Consider the following 19,892-nt stretch of genomic DNA (forward strand, 5'->3'; position numbering starts at 1 on the left):
GGTCTTCCATGTGGGTAGAAGGAATCCAGTCCTATGAACCTGCTGTGTCCATGTGCATAGCAGGAAACTGGAGTGGGGATGGGAGCCAGTGACCCCAGGTACTCCAGCTTGGAAAACAGTCATTCCTAACTGCTAGGTCAAACACCTGTTCCCCAGCTGTTCAATGCTAACAACTTACATCAAACCTCAAAGATCAGACAATACTGATCATCTTACCTACTATACCCATTCCTTTGCTCTCATCTCCCTTACAAAGAATATTCTATTTAATTTAAGGTGACTGATCACTTTAAGGAGATTCTAACAAGCACATTTACTTAGTGGCACTGTATTGTCTGATAAATTCTGTCATGTCAACAGCAAAATACGAAGACCAAAGAGACAAGCCTAACCGAGATTGATTTTTCCAAAAACATGTAAAAGTTACGCTTTTTCAGTTGTTATTTTATGCTACACTGGGAAGATAAATCCACTGGTTTAAATTATGAAGCTAACATTGTTGGGAGAATCTGAGTTTAGAGATGATTAGATAAATTACCCTGAAAAATTATTTGCTCCCAATTATGTGCCTTAGTAAAGAGAGAAATGACATGGGAAACGTACAAACCACTGTCTCAGTTTTGTAATGTTCTTTCTTTTTTCAGCAGTAATGGCTTTCTTTCTTTTTTATCTTGTTAACTTGTGCACAAACTAATATTTATACAATTCTCTTTCATTTCTTTAAATTCAATTATTCTAAGGAGAGGTTAGTACGAATGTTTCTGCTAAGATTAAGTAACTATTGACTATCCTGAAAATTAATTATTCAGCATGAGATTATATTCTGGGAGTTAAGTATCAGACTAAAATTTGTAGGCATCTCATCTAGAAATATGAGGAATGTGTAAAATTTCCATTTGTTAACAGTCTATCCCCCAAAATGTCACAATTCTCACTGACAAACACTTCATGGGTAATTTGTATTTTAGCAGATTTCCAAACACTGAAAACTTGTAAAATCTCAAAGTTTTTAGGCTGGAGGCTGAATAATTTCCAAAATTTAATTCAAAGCTGTGCATATTTTCATATATTGGTAGGCCAAAAGAATCTCAAGTGATTTTTGCAATCTTGAAAAATTAAACACCACTGCCACTACAGAAATTCACATCAAGGCAAAGATTATCTGGGGAAGCGGGGCATCGTCTTGGGATGTGGAGTGAAACAGGCCTCGGTTCAAGTCTGCATTCAGCCTCTTACTGGGTAACATCAGGGGAGTCGCTTAACTCTGTGAGCTGCAGTTCCTGCTACTGCAAAGCGATGGTAACACCAGGGCCTTACTGGATATTTTAAGGAGTATGTGCAATGTTTATCAAGAACTTAGCGCATGGCTTTGTACACTCAATAAATGGAAGGTGTTATTTTTATGATGATTATCATGATTTACTTTGCTAGCATTTTATAAAACATCGTGAAGTTGGAGGATTTATTACCAAGTAAAAGTAGATTATCCTAACACTGTTTGCGGCTGGCTAGTATAATAGGGATTAAGCCATCCTTGACAAAATCAAATCTGAACCCATTTGTAATCTGATTTCATTTACTTCAAGTACAGGAAATCTAATTTGGTGAAATTTAATGCATGAAATAACTTTTGGGTTTCAAGGTCTCTAACAGCTTCCAAGAATTTCCTAAATTATGGAACCATTGACTATCTGGAATGAGGGGTTTTCATACAGCATGAGAAACATACAATGACTTACATATGGCCATGCTCAAGGTAATATTTTAGTGGTAAAACACTGGCCATTAAGAGTGCCTATTAGGTAGTATAGTACATCTTCAACATAGATCGCCACATAACCACTACACATAATCTTGAAGAATAGTGTGAAATGACACATATGAATGTTCATCACACATTAAATCAAAACAACAGTCCAAAAAATGTTATAAAGTCTGATCCTGATTTTGTACCAGGATGACACACAAAAAATGCCTGAAATTTATTAACATTTCAACAATGGGTAGCAAGATAATGGGTATGCTTCTGCAATGGCTATATATTGCTTTTCTGATCAAACTAATAATAAGACATTAAAAACAAGTGATAAGTAATTAAAAACATGTGATCAGTACTATGTTCTGGGAAGGATTCCAGATGGAAGGACATGTGTTTGAAGTGAAGACACAGGCATATTTATTTACAAAACATTTACTGATCAACTCATTTAAGGGGTAGAGTTATGGGGCAGGAACAAAAGACAGAGAGAAAGATCCAGATTCAGGCATTGATTATTTCACTCCCCAAATGAACACAATAACGACAGCTGGGCCAGGCTGAAGCCAGGTAAGAAGGTCTCCATCCAGTTCTTCCACAAGAGTTGCAAGGCCCCAAGCATTTGGGCCAGTAATAACCCAAGACAAATTCTTTACTCTCTTTACAGCCAGTTATTTCTCATAGGAACTGAGAAGTTTTAAGTAAATGATCTCTATATCCAGTCCGATACTTTAGAATAGTAACCTGATAATCTAATTTTAAAGACCCTGCTGATAATATATTTGCCAAGGCATAGCTAATTATATTTCTGCTATATGAAATGAGCTTCTTTCACATGTTTCAGAAACAAAACTTTTTCCACAATGGCCCATCCAATGGTAAATGCATACCCCAAGAGGATACCTAGTCACTGGGATAAAGTCCTTTTATTTTCAATAGTTCCAGTATTGGTGATTTATTTTACATAATAGGGATGTTATTCATTTTAATGAAGAACAAAATGAAGTAGATCATTTGAAAGAGACTGAACATAAATATGAGCCCACATGTAAATTGCACATTTGGACAGCGTACCTTTCAAGAAAATGAACTTTGATCTGAACATACCCATCAAAAGCAAAATCACACAATTGACAGCACGCTCCTGTAGCACTCACATTGAATAAAATTGACTCTTGCTATGAGAAAAGAATGGTTTTCCTAAGAAAATCTGTAATTGTGAAAAAAAAATTGCTTGATTGAATTAGAGTTACCATTCACTGTGTTTAAAGAGCAAGGCATCGCTGAGGTCTTAGTTCTGGCCCAAACGATTAAATATCAGGATTAAAACAGGTTTACAGTAACAAATAGCAAGGACATGCGTTTACTTGAAGCCTCAAAATCCAAACAGAACAAAGCACGCTTTAAACTGCTACCACTAGGCTCGTGTTCAACACCATGTGCAGAATCCCACTTTCCATGAACCCTGCAGATGCGCCTGTCTGGATTACTCCCCTGGAACCTGCGGGTCATTGTGCTGCCAATGAAACTTTTCCTCGAGATGCTCCTCAAGCGGCACTGAGAGGTAGCAGGCATGACCCAGAAGCTGGGAGAAAATACCCAGTTTCTCAGGCTACCGGCCACACCCTCTTCTGGGCAAGGCACCCAGCTGAATGGAGCCAGGACCCAAAAGCTGAGTGGCTTGTATGCATGAGTTAGAATGATTTTCCACCCACACCATGTAACCTTGCTCCCATCTCTGTTGTAGGGTTACACAATTTGACTTCCCTCCGGGACACAGGGGAAGACTCATCCCACAGGACCTAATTGAGACCTGCTATTGACAAAGAGATCAGTTTAGGCTGATGAGTAAGACCATGATGCTGCCAGTGAAGAGGTAGGATGGGAGTAAGTATCCAGAATCTTAACACAGTATTATTATGATGCAGAGTTCTCCATCACTTTGCTGCTCAACATAACATTAAAAGGAGGGAGAAATGTCAAACTTGATAATCAGCCTTTAAAGACCCTATGAGACTGTGCTAGTGAAGGCATGGATAATTATGTTACTGTTACAGGAAACATGTTTGAAATAAAACAAGCAGCAGGTGTTTAGCCTAGTAGTTAAGATGCCACTTGGAATATATTCATCCCCTATCAGAGGCCCTGAGTTCAAGTCCCAGCTCTCATCCCAATTTCAAGTTTCTCCTGAGGCACACCCTGGAAGGCAGTGGTGACAGCTCAAGGAGCTGGGATCCTGCCACCTGTGTGGAAGATCTGGATTGAATTCAGCATACCTGGCTTCAGCTTGGACCAACTCCCACTTGTAGGCATTTGGAGAATTAACCAGAGGATGGGTCACCTCTGCTCTGTCTCCCTCTCTACATCTAATTCTCTGCTTCTCAAATAGATTGAAAATGAAATAAGCTGCTTGAAGAATTCTGGCAATAAGTAGAAATCTAAAAATATTCTAAACTTCTAAAGGCATATTTGATTGAAATCTAGAGTAACTACTTCTAAAGAATTAGGCAGATGATATGGCTGTTAACAAGCACTGCCAGCAATTCTCTGAGTATTCATGAACACCAATCAGTGTAGAATTACTCATTTAGGTCATAAGGCCATCACTGAGGACATTTAGAGTAATTTGTTAAGTGCTTTTCTCTGTGAAAGAACTATCCACACTTGAAATGCATAAAAACCATCTGAAGAAATCATTGCATTGGCTTGGTAAATAGGATACCTTTCAACACAAATGCATACAGGTAACTCTATCACTAAATTGTAGTTCCAATTATCCATGGCAATAATATAGTTGTTTTTAGGCTTTGTGATAATATCTCCTTTTATTTAACAAGAATATTGTCATTTTGACTTTGTTTTAATTAGTATTTCCCTGACAAATCTATTTCTAACACATTATTTTCAAATATTTAGTATCATCATATTTCAAATCTGATGCAGGTCAATTGTACATAACTGATATGCATTTATATTTGCAGTCTTTGTCTTCAGACAGAATACTTTGGTTCATTTACCTTTATTGTGATTAAATATATACTAGGACTTACTTCATAGGCATTTTTTACTATCTTCTGTTGGTCTTATTTGCCTTTGATATTTTTCTCTTTTCCTGTTATCTACTGAATTGCTTTACTGAATTTTCTTTATCCTATTTCACAGATTTGTGAGATAAATACTCTATTTTGGTGGGGATTATCCCTAAATATTCAACTAAAATTTTAAAAATGCTACCTCTATCCTTCCCTGAAATCAGACTGTGAAAGATATCCCTTTCATTCCTCATTTCATTTCCACTTTCCTATGTTACTCTAGTAGTTGCTCAGTATTATTTACAAAGCTCACCATAGGCAGTTCTGTTGTTTTACCAAGTTGTAGCTCCTCTCCTCTTCCCCTTCTTTCCGCTCTCCCTCTCCCCGTTCCTTCCTTCTCTTCCTCTTCTTCCCCCTTCTCCTTTTCCTCTGGTGATCAGCTTTTTTGTCTATTGGTATGTCCTGCATGCTGTATTTTCTTTCTTGGTTAACTCACTTTTCTCACATATATCCTTTAGTAGCGCTTTCAATAAGAGTCTGTGAGTGGTTAAGAAGCTCAGGGTCATCTATCTAAACATATTTTAAGTACATCCTTGGTTCTGAATCAGATATTGGTCAGTACAGAATGCTGGTTTAACCACTTAGCCCAGTAGTTTGAAATAAACTCCACTGCTATCTAGCATCTTCTGCTGCTCTAGAGAACTTGACTAGCTGTTGCTGCTATACCCTCATTATTATTTTTTTGTTGTTGTTGGAAAGGCGGATATACAGAGAGAAGAGATAGAGAGGAAGATCTTCCGTCCGATGATTCACTCCCCAAGCGAGTGCAACGGCCGATACTATGCCGATCCGAAGCCAGGAGCCAGGAACCTCTTCTTGGTCTCCCACACGGGTGCAGGGTCCCAAAGCTTTGGGCCGTCTTCAACTGCTTTCCTGGGCCACAGGCAGGGAGCTGGAAGGGAAGTGGGGGCAGCCGGGATAGAACTGGGATCCCGGCCATGCAAGGTGAGGACCTTAACCACTTGCGCCACCGCACTGGGCCCCCTCCTCACTACTTTTACATTTGCTTGTCTGCTTTCTCACAACAGCAAGTCTTAGTGTTTTCCTATATCCTGCCTAGTACTTAAACTGTACCTTTCATCTGAACTATTGTGTCCTAGATGTGGACTAAGTGACTTCATCAGCACCACCTTCAACTTCTTATCTATCTCTGAACTGTTATTTTATGAGACCTCGGAAATTTCTTGGACTTAGCAAATTTATGTGGTACTTCAAATTTCAGATAATTTTTATAGGATGGGTTATGAAAAACTACTATCCCATCTCCCCATCCCATTTCTTCCCTTAGGAGAGAAGTGCTCCAAATTCTTTCACTTATTGTGAAAAGAAGCCTTTACCTCCGAGTTCAATAATGACATGGACTGTATTACATGCTATATTTGCTTGAGGTATCATTTACTCTGCACTGTGCAGGGTGAGGAAACAGCTTTCTCCCTGCTCACCAAGCATGAGGATCTTTCTAAATTGGTTCACCAACTCTCAATGAGCTCCTTCTCCCTATGATGTTTTCCCTACCTGATATTTCTCTTTTCAGATGTTGAAGGGTGAGTGTTTGGCGTAGTGGTTAAGACACGCTTGACTTCCATTTCTGTCTCTATACTCCAGCTCCATGGTATGCAGACTCTAGAAGACAGCAGATTGATGGCTCAAGTGATTGGCTTCCTGCTAGGATCGTGTATTGATGTTCCAGTTCCAGGCTTTAGCGCAGCCTGACCCCGCACGGAGAACGGTAGCTCTCTCTCCCTCACTGGCCCTCTCCCTGGTCTCTTGCTCTTTTGTCTTCTCAAACAGAATGACAGACATTTCTCTCTCCTCTATACTTCTCAAATACACAAAACTTTAAAGGCTATTGATTCATCTAAATTGATCTTTCAATGTTCTTGTTCTCTCCTATTTATGGTTTCCATTTTTTCCCTCTCCTTCTGAGGTGCTCTTTTACCCTTTCATCTTACAGATTGATATTGTAGAGCAAAATCCAGGATACCAGGCCTGGCACAGTAGCCAGGCAGCTAAAGGTCCCATTTTGCATGCACCCAGGATCCCATATGAGCACCAGTTCTAATCCCAGTGACCCAGCTTCCCATCCAGCTCCCTGCTTGTGGCATGGGAAAGCAATAGAGGATGACTCAAAGCCTTGGGATCCCGTACCCACTTTGGAGACCCAGAAGAAGTTCCTGGCTCCTGGCTTCAGAACAGCACAGCTCTGGTTGTTGCAACTGCTTGGGGAGTAAGCTAGTGGATGGAAGATCTGCCTCTGTCTCTCCTCCTTTCTGTATATCTGACTTCCCAATAAAAATAATAAATCTTCAAAAAAAAATCCAGGGTACCATAATTCAGTCTTCATGTTTTTTTCTTCTCCTTGGGATTCTCAACCACATGTGGAGGTCATCAACCCAGCAATAGCAACAAGTCGAGGCGCGTGAACGCACACAAACACATGCACACCCTCTGGGCTCTTGCCAGGCTGATTGCACTAATTATTCCAAACAAATCAAACATCCCTTTCTCTGTGCTGTTTGCTGTTCGCCATCATGTAGATGCCTCTGCTAAGACATCTCCCAGAACCCAGGGTTTCGTTCTTTCTTAGCAGGTATTCCCCTGCCTCCGTAACTAAATTGATCACCCATTCTCCAGAATCAGGGAAACTCATCTTGGTCTTCTGAGCTCAGGGCAGTTATTGACACAGAATACGGTCAACAGAAGCCTGAAGTATTCATTCCTCTGGGTGTCTGGTTGACAGAGCTGCTCTTAATGCAGCAGCTGTAGAGGAACCAGGAACATCACTCAACTAAAGTCCACGGTCATGGGCTTTGGGCATTCACATCAGCCTCATTGTGCAAGTCTCCAACCAGCCAAGGAACCCTAGACAAGCCTGCTCTTCATGTGTTTCAGATGTTTTCCCTATTGAGAATGTGTGTATCAAGGATAACATCTGCCTTACTTTTTGAGAGTTCAATGAAACATCTAAGAAAATGATGACTATTGCTTTAAAATTCGACAGTGTCAGTGACTGGCAGGCTTCAAGATACTTTGTTCGTAAGGAAAACTGAGATGCAACAAAAATCAAGCAAGAAATAGTGACAAGGTACAAGAACACATTTTATTAACTTACATGGATGGAAGAGTTAAAGAGCAACAAATTATGAACAGGTGTCTATGCTGGTGTAAAGCGAGGTATGAGTAAAGAACGGAAAAAAGTTTGAGTAACTTATTTTTATACCTGCCTTCAGTTGTGACAGGCAGAATCTTTCAGAATCTGCATAAAGCTTTAAGTGAGCAAAACAATAGATGAGTTGATGAGGACTGACACTTGCAATGAATGAAATCAGTATTTTCCAGAGTTGCAGAATGCTGACATCAGTGTGTTCGTCAATTCAGCCTGCTGCAGGTGAACAGCCAAGCCATGGCTGTCCTTAGAGAAGCCCAGTTGGATTCTGAGATACGCTCCTAGGATGAAACTCTGGCATGTTCCTGGATCCCATTCACAACAGGTAGGTTTGGTAGCCCTGGAGTCCCATGAGATATACACTAACTTTATACTGGGCTCCCACTTATATTTGAATACCGCAAAAGCCTAATGCCCTGTTTTAAAGATGAAGAGACTGAACTGCCAAGATGTTGGTCACAGTACTAAAAGCTCACAACCAATAATCAGAAAGAAACCCAGAGCATACAGGCAGTACTGTGTAGTATCTAAGAACGTGGACTCCGTGTGATCACCTGGATCCAAGTCCCAGTTCCACAATAAAAGCCAGGTTGATCAGCATCCAGTGTAGATGCTACTAAGACTTCTCAGCATGATCTCAAAAGCATCTGAAGGCAACTACTACATCTTGTAAGACTTTTTCTCTACTCTATCTGCTCCTCTTTCCTCAATGGCCCTGAATATTTCTGTTTCCAGAATTCTCTCACATCTTTCAGCATTATGCCCTGACTAAAGAATTCAAAATTGCTACAATTCTTTAGCACAAGATAGTAAAACTACTGCCTCCCTGAATATGAGCAACATTGCCCTTCCAGTGCAATCATTTCCCAAGGCAGCAATTCCTGGAGCCTCAGCAGTATCTGGGGACTCCCTTGAGATGCCAGTTCTGCTGCACCCCAGATCCACCAAGTCACTAGCCCTGCACTAAGCTACCCAGTATCCCACAAGCTCTCCAGGTTTTCACAGTGCAGCTCTTGAGACTGAGATCCACTGTCTTACAGAAACTTGAAAGTGGGGCCAATCCTCCACCCTGTAGCACAGACATTGATAGCGGCACCAATTTGTGACAGGCTTGTCCACTTCTAATCCAGCTCCCCACTTATAGCCTGGGAAGGTTTCAGAGGATGTCCCAAGTCTTTGGACCCTGCACCTGTGTGGGAGACCTGCAAGAGAATCCAGCTTCTCAGCCTCAGATCGACTCTGCTCTGGCTGTTACAACCATTTGGGGAGTAAACCAGAAAATGAAAGACCTTTCTCTCTCCTTCTCTCTCTGCAAAACCTGTCTTTCAAATAGAAATAAATAAATCTTTAAAAATAATAATAACAGTGATAAGGCAATTTGAAGGTATGGTGGCAGCACTCACATCGTTCATTTGTTTATGGTTACCTGATGACAAGTGGTCTCTTAGAATGTGGGCTTCTAATGTCCAAAGTGGTATTTGACTCCCCTTCCTCGCCTTCTTGATTTAAACCCACTGTTCCAAATCATCAAACTCTGAATTCATGTTGTGATCTTGGCCTTTAGGTTCACCTCTAAAGCTTTGTGCCTTCAAACTTCTGACAAGCATGTCATCCGTGTCTTCATGATGTCCCTCCCATCATCCACAGACAGGGCTGGGCAGAAAGCCAAAGGTTCTTGGCAGATCATTCTTCATCCAGCCTACTACTGCTAATCCCTGAAAACACCCCAGGCATATGGGTTATTCAACCTGTGAAATTTCCTACCAGAGGACTGCGTGACTCCATCTTGTCTGAGGGGACACTAGGAGAGATCTAAATTGCCCAAAGAACAAAGTTAAAACAAAAATCCCTGTGTGCAGAAGAGCTATGGATAGTCATCTTGAATTTCCCTTTGTTCCTTCCCTTTTCCTACTTCTCCTCTCCCCCAGTCTCTCAAAGCAGCACTGAAGTCTCCCCAAACCTTTGACTTACAGGCATAGCTCTGTTCAGACCACTTTCATTCTCTTTTTCAGGCACACCTATTCTTCATAGTCCTACGTGGGTAGGCAATATTTTTGAACAATATTTTAAACAATTTTTAAACAAACATTGTTACAGGATCAGAAATTGAGACTCAAGAAACGTTAAATAACTTGTCCCCAGGTTATAGCAGCTAGTTAGATGGGGTAGCCATTTTTGTATTCCTGTCTGTTGACCAAACTTATCAATTTGCTTGCTATGTTGTATTAATAATAGCAACATTGGACTGCGTGTGGAAGGAGAAAGAGATGCTCAGAAAATCACTGAGACCCTCATAGCTTATTACACTTCATCCAGACAATGTGAAAACTCAGTAACTGACCGTGAGAGCAATGAAGATCCCAGCCATCGGCATGGCATGCATCATTTTGAAACATTTATGAAGATCTGCTACTCAGTGCTTTCTGCACTAATCTGTAAGGTGTCCAGACACATTTGGCCACAATTCTTTGTGTCCTGGAGACCATCAGCCCCTAAAAATAAAGAATGTCACCTCTGCAACAGGCAGTAACACAAAGCCATTGTCTCCTCCTACTCTCTCTGCTAGTCTTAGCAAAGTCAAATCCTGAACTTGTTGAAAAAGGTGATTCATCTCTGTATGAAGAGAATGCCAAAAACCAGCTGCACAAAAGGTTTCTTTCTTTGCACCCTTATGTTCTGAGGACTGTACAGTCACTTACTGCGATCTAAGTCATGACAAGCTTCCAGGTTTGACAGAGAGTTTAGGTAATAAGGGAAGGGCATGCCATTCAGGCCCTCTCATGGATAGATTTAAAGAGGATTCAATCAAATTGATTGACAGAAGGCTCAATTCATCTTGATAAGATTACAAACATAGATACCACGGACCATTAAAGCCATTATTGCACTTCAGTAATCTCTTTGTCAATTCTGTCTTCCTAGCTTTGCAGCTCCATATATGGTTGCCTGTGATTCCCCATCTGTCTTATCCTCACATTTACAATCTATGTCTTTTCTGTGCTTATGGAAAGGGGCTTGTCAGAACTTTCCAACAGCATGAGTACTGCAACTAAAAGCTAGAGTGCACCATGAAGTCAATGCCATAATTCACACAAGCACAATTTCAACTTACTAAAATAGAATGGAAAAAATTGTTTCAATCTCATTTAAGAACCTGGAAGGTTTTTCTAAGGGTCCCAACTAATTTTTTGACATTTCACTGTTTAACGTACTAGTATGATGCATCCAGACTTATTCTCAGGACTTAAGAAATCAAAAGTGGGGCCCAGCAGCGTGGCCTAGTGGCTAAAGTCCTCGCCTTGAACGTGCCGGGATCCCATATGAGCGCCAGTTCTAATCCTGGCAGCTCCACTTCCCATCCAGTTCCCTGCTTGTGGCCTGGGAAAGCAGTTGAGGATGGCCCAAAGCTTTGGGACCCTGCACCCGTGTGGGAGACCAAGAAGAGATTCCTGGTTCCTGGCTCTGGATCGGTGCAGCACCGGCCGTTGCACTCACTTGAGGAGTGAATCATCAGACAGAAGATCTTCCCTCTGTCTCTCCTCTCTGTATATCTGACTTTGTGATAAAAATAAATAAACCTTAAAAAAAAAAAAAGAAATCAAAAGTGACAATGAAAACCTTCACTGTATCCTTTGCGTAATTTGCTACTACTTCAACCTATCAGGGAGACATAGTTCCCTTGATTCACAGAGGAAATGTTTTAATTTACTGTTGAAAGAATTATTCAGAACAAGTGCAGTATCCACTTAAAAGTGCAAATCTTAAAGCTAAAGGTTGTATAATGGTGTGAGGCCAGAGTTGCAATGCAGGCAATTAAGCTGCTGCCTGCGTCACTGGTGTCCCATATAGGCACCAACTTAAATTCTGGTTGTCCCACTTACAATCCTGATAATGAGCCTGGGGAGTGAACCAGTGGACAGAAGGTCTGTCTCTCTCCCTTTCTGTGGTGGCTTTGCCTTTCAAGTACATACATAAAACTAAAAGAAACCAAAACAGATAACGGTGCAAAGTCTTGGAAATGGTATCTTCCTCAAGCATGAGCACAGACAGGAAAACGCACTCACACAGCCCATCATTCTCCCATTTCTGCTTCACAGCAGACATGACTAATCCATCACAACATTCTTAATTGCTAAGCCCAGAAGTCTGGCCTTATACTTTTCAAACATATTAACCCAGCAAAACCTACCGTAGTGGGCAAAAGTTACTTTTTTTTTGAAAGATCTTCCAGAATTTGTACGTTTTTTGTACGTTTAACAGTTACTTTTTTAGTTCAGGTTTCTGACACAAAGGGAAAAAACTAACCAGTATAATAATTCCAATACACAACACTTGCATCAAGGATTCTTCCTTTGATACTTAAAAAAAAAAAACAAAAAAAAAAACCGACAGTTGTTGGATCCGAAGACACCTACAGATCATGAATGCCACATGCAGGTACCCATGGGACAGGGTATAGGGCCAGTTCAAGTTTCAAATATTGATACACTGGTAAAGTTAATTCAACTGTGTAGACTTGCATATGTATAGGTGCATGCAAAAACATCTGCTCTTCTTAACAATTTGAAACTTATATATGAAGTCTGTCCAACATACTGTAACAATGACTTAGTGCAATAAATTGCGCTAATTGAAACAACATTATATCAAAGATAAGTCACAAAGGGAAACCACTACGCCAATGTGTGGTTTTCTATAGCCAATGCTCTGAAAACAAAATGAAATGTTCTCTTTGGCATGAGCCTCTTAACTGGTAATGTTCCCATTAGTCTTGAGGGCAACAGCACTCCTTTATACTGCTTTAACTGATGTGCTCAAGAAATATGAATTTTGGAATTCTTCAAACTAACGAAAAATTGCTACATATACATTATGACAAACATGAACGGGTACAAGTCAATATTATTGAAATTGATGTTTTATTCTATGGAATAGAATGCAATTTGTAAATAAGAACAAAATGATCAAACACAATATTCAAGAATTATAATTTATTTCCTCTAGAAATAAATGTAAACAATTTCTCCAGGTGCTACTGTTTAAAGTAGCTCCTATATGCTTCCCAATATTGATTTTCTGTTCAGTCCATATGTACTAGAGTGATATTCCATAAACATAATTCATAATTTGTATTATGTATTATCTTCCCATTATATATTTGAACGGTTTTCAAATAGCTTGTGGGAAATTTTTACCATGCAAAAAATATACATAAATCTAATTTTCTTTGTATCAAAATAAACTTTAGTTCCGTCTCTTTTCCCGAATTATCTGAAGCCCTGTGATAGACAGATGGTAGACACACACAGCTAATATCTGGCATTTGTTTCCTCCATTCCTACACTATAGATATGTATGTGTATGTATATGCATGTGTGTGTATCTATCTATCTATCTATCTATCTATCTATCTATCTATCTATAGTCTTAATCATCCCCTGGCAAAATCATGGTCTTGTTAATGATTAATTCTGGACCAAAGAAAAGGAGTAGCTTTTTGGTTGACCCAAATGAACAAAACCACGTACTTTAACAATACGGTTTTATTCAGTAACTGCCTTGCATCTTTCTAAGGAATTCCAGGGATATCAAGGGATCCTGAGTTTGAGAGCAAGTCCAGAAAGGGCCTGACCTGCCAGGCCAGTGGGGAGAATGCCAGGGGTCTACAGGCTTCCCCAGCTACTGCTATCCCAGGGCAAAGGCACTTTCAAAGACAAGCCAGAGTCTGGCACAGCCCCTGCCTGAGAGTTGAAAGGCCTCTCTTGGAACTGTGGCTCAGCCTGGCATTAACGCCTCCCGCACCAAGCATCTCGATTTCAGCCCACAGACTAGTTCTCCCCACACGTGGTGAAATTTGACTCTGCAAGGGTTCTCAGAGGTTCAGCCTCATTCAGGTCGGCTCCAGCAGGGACTTGCTTTCCGGCCCTTCCCCAGGGTCTTCACATCTTCCCAAGGATGACTGTTAAAAAACTTACAAAAGGCAGGTCTGCATATTTCCTTATCTGAGTTTCTTTGGCACTCAGATGAGCAAATTTTGAGTCAAAAATTTTGAGTCTTACTCCACCATTTCAATCAGAGGGACTGCTATCTTCAATCAGAGGGACTGAAACAGAAAAATGAATACAAAAAATATACCTTTTAAAATCTGTCAGGCCAAATAAGTGCAAAAGAAATATAATAAAATTTTGAAATGTTTTGATAACTGTGTAGCATGTATGCTTCTGAAAACACTGAGAACTAAAACTGTACAACTGCTTTATATCTCTAACAACCTGATGTCCTTCAGGTTTAAAAGAATTATGTCTCTCAAATTACTGCGTATATTTTGGTCAATCTACACTGTTTTCCTGACAGAGGGCGAGTGTTTTCCTTTAAAGGTTTTTTTTTTCTTCTTTTTTGTGATACTCTGATATTGAGTGAAAAATTAAAATCTTTGTTTTGATTCCTCTGCAATTGATCTAAGTTTAACATTCCTATTTGCTCTTCAGGAATGTGAGGTAGAGATTATAATCAGGTAGAAAATGTCATCCAATCCTTGCATTTGAACACACATCAATATACAGAAGCACTTCAAAAAGCTCATAGAAAAAACAGAATTGAAAGATGTAAAAATTTGGCAATCCGTGTAGTGTTTTTACAATCACTATTTCTCACTAGATTTTTAAAGACATCTTGTGTGAACGGACTTGAATATTTTTTTAAACCCAAATGAACTCATCTTTTAACTCTATTTTCCAGAAAAATTTTGGAGTACCCTATATTATACAAAGATATTAAATCAAGATTGTATTTCTCTCTCTTTTTAAAAACTGTAGTCCTGTTAGATTTCCCCTTTGAAATCATGACCCAGGACACACAGATAAAGATATGAGTATATGTAAGTGTATACATGTGTGTTCGTGTTGTTTCAATGAAATATATATTTAAAAAACATGTAGCAGTGAGCATTTGGTACAATTAATACACGCTTTGGGATACCTGCATCCCATACCAAAAGCTCCGGGTTGGAGTCCCAGTTCTGCTCTCAACTTCACCACCTGATGATACACATCAGGGAAGCAGCAGATAGTCAAGGGATTGAATTTTGCCATTCACGTGGGAGACCAGGACTGAATTTCTAGTTCCTGGTTTTAGCTTTGCCCAGCCCTAAATCCTGACGGCATCTGGGGAGTGAACCAGCAGATGGGAGCTCTCTCTGTCATGGTCTCTCTGCTTCTAAAGAAAGAGAAAGATGAAGGGGAGGAGGAGAAACAGGAAGAGGAAAAGGAGGAGAAGGAAAAGCAAACAAACATATGATATACTCTTATACTTTCTAGTTTAGTCCTTTCTACTTGAAACTTTTATTGACTCATGTCCATTTCAGGCACATAAATGTGTTAATAACCAACTCTGAAAAGCAATAAACAAGGTCAGGGTTATCCTGACCATTTTGGATTCTACTTTCTGTTTTTTATTTAATTAAAAATAGAAGTAGGATAGGGCTCTTCTCAAAGTCTCAGGTGCATATGAATCCCCTGGGGATGCTGTTGAGTTCAGATTGCTGTTCAGCTTCTGTGGTGAGCCCCTGGAATTTGCATTTTTCAACTAGTTCTCAGTGGTATGGATAAAATCAGAGAGAAAACAGCAGAAGGTAAAGTAGGGACAGAGAAACAGGGGAGAAAGAGGAATATGATTTCTGATGTCTGCATGGAGTAAAGCATGGGAAGATGGGACAGAAGGGGCATCAGAATCAAGTGGTAAAAATGTTCTAGAAAGAAAGGAACAGTTCTGGAGGGACATGTTAAAGTTCATGCTGCCAAACCCATGAGCCTTATCTCTCCAAGCGTTTCCCCAGGACACCTACAGCACACAGCATCAGGAAAAGCAGGCAACATCAATCCCTTCCAATGCAACACCTATGCTTTCATATCCTTCTCCTCTTTGGTCTTTCTACTGGATTTCCTTTCTCCAAAATCTACTCCAGCCAACATAGTCGATCAATACAGCGCTATATCCAACAGCTTGCAAGCCACTTTGGAGTGAACTATCTAAACAAACAAACAATAACCGTGGAGGATAGCTACCTCAGACAAAGCAGGAACGCATCACATAAAACCAGCAAAAGCAATGTTTTTTTTTTTTTTAAAAAAAAACAGAACTGTAAAAAAAACAAAAACAAAAACAAAACAAAACAAAACAAAAAAAACAGAACTGTGAACTATGCATTTATGTTTCAGTTAAGAAACTTAACTCCTGAAACTAGTTTGTCAAGGCAGACTCAGTATGACAGGAGGAAATCCTATAATTCAAAGCATGAATTCATCATTGACATGGCTAGAATTCTCAAACTAGGAACTGCTGACCCAGTCATTGTAACAGTCGCTGGTGGTAAAGCACCCAGAACTGGGTGAACGCACAGACTGATAAGGCAAACACAGTTTGGATAAGTTGTCCTTTCCATTGTCACTTTGTGTTTATACCTGGGGAGACTGAGAGTATGTTGCTCTCCACTGTACCAAAGCTATGTATTTGATATTCTTTGATATGGATATTATTTGATATTATCATTTGATAAGTGATATTAAGTTATGATAACACAAAAGAAGGATGGATGGACATAATTTTAAACAGTCTGTTCCATTTTATTACATAATTTATCAGTTGATTTGCTGAGACAGAGCATGCTTTACTGAATTGAATAGAGTACTTGGAAAAGGAAGCAAGATGGGACAAGTGTTGTGATTTACTCCACACAAGCACTTTATAGTTTGGGGGGCTGGCACAATCACTCAATGGCTAAATCCTTACCTTGCAGCTGCCACAACCCCATGTGTGTGCCAGTTCATATCCCGGCTGTGCCACTTCCCATCCAGCTCCCTGCTTATGGCCTGGGAAAGCAGTAGAGGATGGCCCAGGGCCTTGGGAAACTACATCCATGTGGGAGACCCAGATGTCTGAGAACACCATTGAGAATTATACCTGGTTTCAGATCAGCTCACCTCTGGCCACTGTGGCTGAATGAGTGAATGAATGAGCGGATGGAGGATCTTTCTGTCTTATCTCCATACATCTGATGTGCCTTTTTAATAATGGTGCAGCCATTTAGAGAATGAACCAGCAGATGGAAGATCTGTTTCTTTCAATAAACATTTTTTTACAATAAAAAAGTACATGGAAGGTAGAATTTTAAAATGTTTAAGTAAAAAGGAAAAAAAAGGCAAGAAGGCAAGACTAAGAGGCAATCTCCACTGTCGTGGCTCACAATGAAGATGAAGAAGAAACACAGGATGTGGGTTTCTTGGTGGGGTAGAGTATGAGGAATCATGACAGGAGATGTATCAGAATCAACTGAGAAACACATTCCAAGTTTCTAGCTTTTGGAACGCCTCCTCCCATCCTACAAGAACTAGAATCATAAAAAATAGGTCACCATAACAGAAGAGAAGCTTGGCGGGGAGACGGATTAACATTTGGAACAGGTTAGATGCCGGCTAAGACAGCTGCGTTCCATATCAGAACATCTGGAGTCCTGTAAGAATTCAACAGTGGTCCTTACCATGTCGCCTGACTCCAGCTTCCTGAAAATGCAGATCCTGGGAGGCAACAGTTGATGTTTCAAGAACTGACATCCCAGCCACCCACGTGGAGGCTTATACAGAGTTCACAGCTCCTAAATCCAGCACAGCCAAACACCAACAGTTGCAAGCAACTGGGGAATGAAACACTGGATACGAGATTTCCTTTCTCTTTCTCAAATAATTGTTTAAAAGTTCTTTACAATTGAGATCTAAAAGCAGTGATTTCCAATGGAAGTGATTTTGGCCTCTGGAGGATGACTGGTAACACCTGTCAGCATTTGTAATGGTCATAACTGAGGGTGGATGAGTGCTAATGGCACTTGTCTCATATGGTGCCAATGACAGGAAAAGCAAAAGCAGTACAGATACTGCCAGTGCCCTGGCCACACCCCTTGTACATCACTTTGATGTCCACTATCTTGAGGGTTTTTTTTTTTTTAAGATTTTTATATATTTAGTTGAGAGAGTGACAGAGAGAAGGGGAGAGAGAAAATGGATCTTCTATCTGCTAGTTCACTACACAAATGACTGTATCCACTGAAGATTATTAACTGCATCCATGTGTCCTACATGAATGGCAGGGTCCAATCAATTGAACTATAACATGCTGCCCCTCAGGCACATGAGCAGGAATCCAGATCAGAACCAGAACAGACAGTATTTGACCAGCATTCCAACATCAGAAGTCGGTGCCAGAAGAGGCAGCTTAACCCACTACATTAGACCCTGCCTCATCTTCTGGTTGCCAACTTCTGCTCCCTTGGCCTGGTGGCTTAATCTTTGCTACCCAAGTGGAAATCTGAAAATGCCAGGAATTCGGCTCCAGAGGCAGCTCACCTAATGCCTACAGATTTTGTGAATGTCTGCCCCACTCCCTTATTCTTAGGTGGGGCAATCGTCAGGCTTTATCCAAGACATCCCTAGAACAATTCCCAGTGGCAACTTGGTTTGGTAGTGGCTCCTATATTGACTGCTATTCCTTCCTCAGCTCACTTCCATCTTAAATGTTTTTGCTTGGTCCTCAAAATAACTTTTAGTAGAATGATGACCATTGCAGAATTTGCATTTGGGAACACAAACAGATGGAAGACATTGTAAAGGAAGATTGGAGTGGGGGCTGCTTGAAGATCCCATGCCTTTGATGTATGAGCTTTCTTGGGCTCATGGCCTGTTTCCCATGGGAGGGTGTTCAGAAGCACTACAGAATGGCCCATGTTTGTACCCTGGGGTCCTAAACAATGAAGCATCAAAGTCCTTGGAGCCACAAGCTCTGGTCCCACTTCTTTCAGATCACGAGAAACACAATTCCAGGCACATTCCATGCTTGCGAGCATAAACACAGCCTCTGCTGGCCTTCACATTTGCATAGGAAGCATCCTAAGGGTCATCAGTGGCTCAGAGAGGAGGGTCTCACTGCAGTGCTGAGAGCAGGCAAGGATGAACAGCCACAATGGCGCTGGTTCAAATGAAACTTGAATGAATTTCCAGTGGGCGTTGAAAAACCACAAAACAGGATAGATGAAACAGTTATTTCAAAACACTGCAAGACAATGAAGAGAAATGAAGCATACAACTCCCTCAGGGCGATGCCCAATCACTCATCTTCCTATAATGGAAATTCTGCCAGGCTGAAAATCTGAAGCAAAGAAGACAGCCACAGAAACAGTTAGGATGGGAAAGCTGTCACAAGAGCTCTGTGTCCAAGGGACTCTTCACATCAGGAAAAACACCATTTAAAAGCAGACATCGCTCCACACTTTAATCCATATTGGAAAGTTGGCCCTGCAGGAATGTGAACCCATTTCCAAAGGAGATTTTTACCCACCCTCAGGGCCCCTGGCCATCAAGGTTGAGGGTCTCTTCACAGTGAGCCTGTTTCCTCACACACCATCCACTGCTGGATTTTTCACTGGGTTTCATATTTGCAGAGAACATCCACTTTAGCGTCCTGAATTCTTGCAAGCTTAGCTGTCAGCAAGAGATCTTCTATCTCAGTTCTTGCATGTACATGGATACCTTTCTAAAACTCACACAAACATTTTTTAAGGGAAAAGAACAGCCGAGTTTTTCTACAGGACAACCTATTCCCTTATTTATAATGCAGGACAGCGGGGCCTTGTAAGTGTATATTCTGGTTCATCTGAGGACAAACCATGGTTCACTTTAAAATTAGATTCATCCTAATTATACAAAAACAGCCTGCGTGGGGCTGGCCCAAACATCGGGAAAGCATTACTCAGCACCTTTGTACTGGGCCTGCCTACCAGGCAGTACCAAACTTTGTGAACACAGAATCCCTGCCCTCTTGGAACTTAACATCT

This window comes from Ochotona curzoniae, unplaced genomic scaffold (genome assembly GCF_017591425.1).
Source record: "Ochotona curzoniae isolate NIBS_2020 unplaced genomic scaffold, NIBS_Ocur_1.0 contig_1302, whole genome shotgun sequence".
NCBI lineage: Eukaryota > Metazoa > Chordata > Mammalia > Lagomorpha > Ochotonidae > Ochotona > Ochotona curzoniae.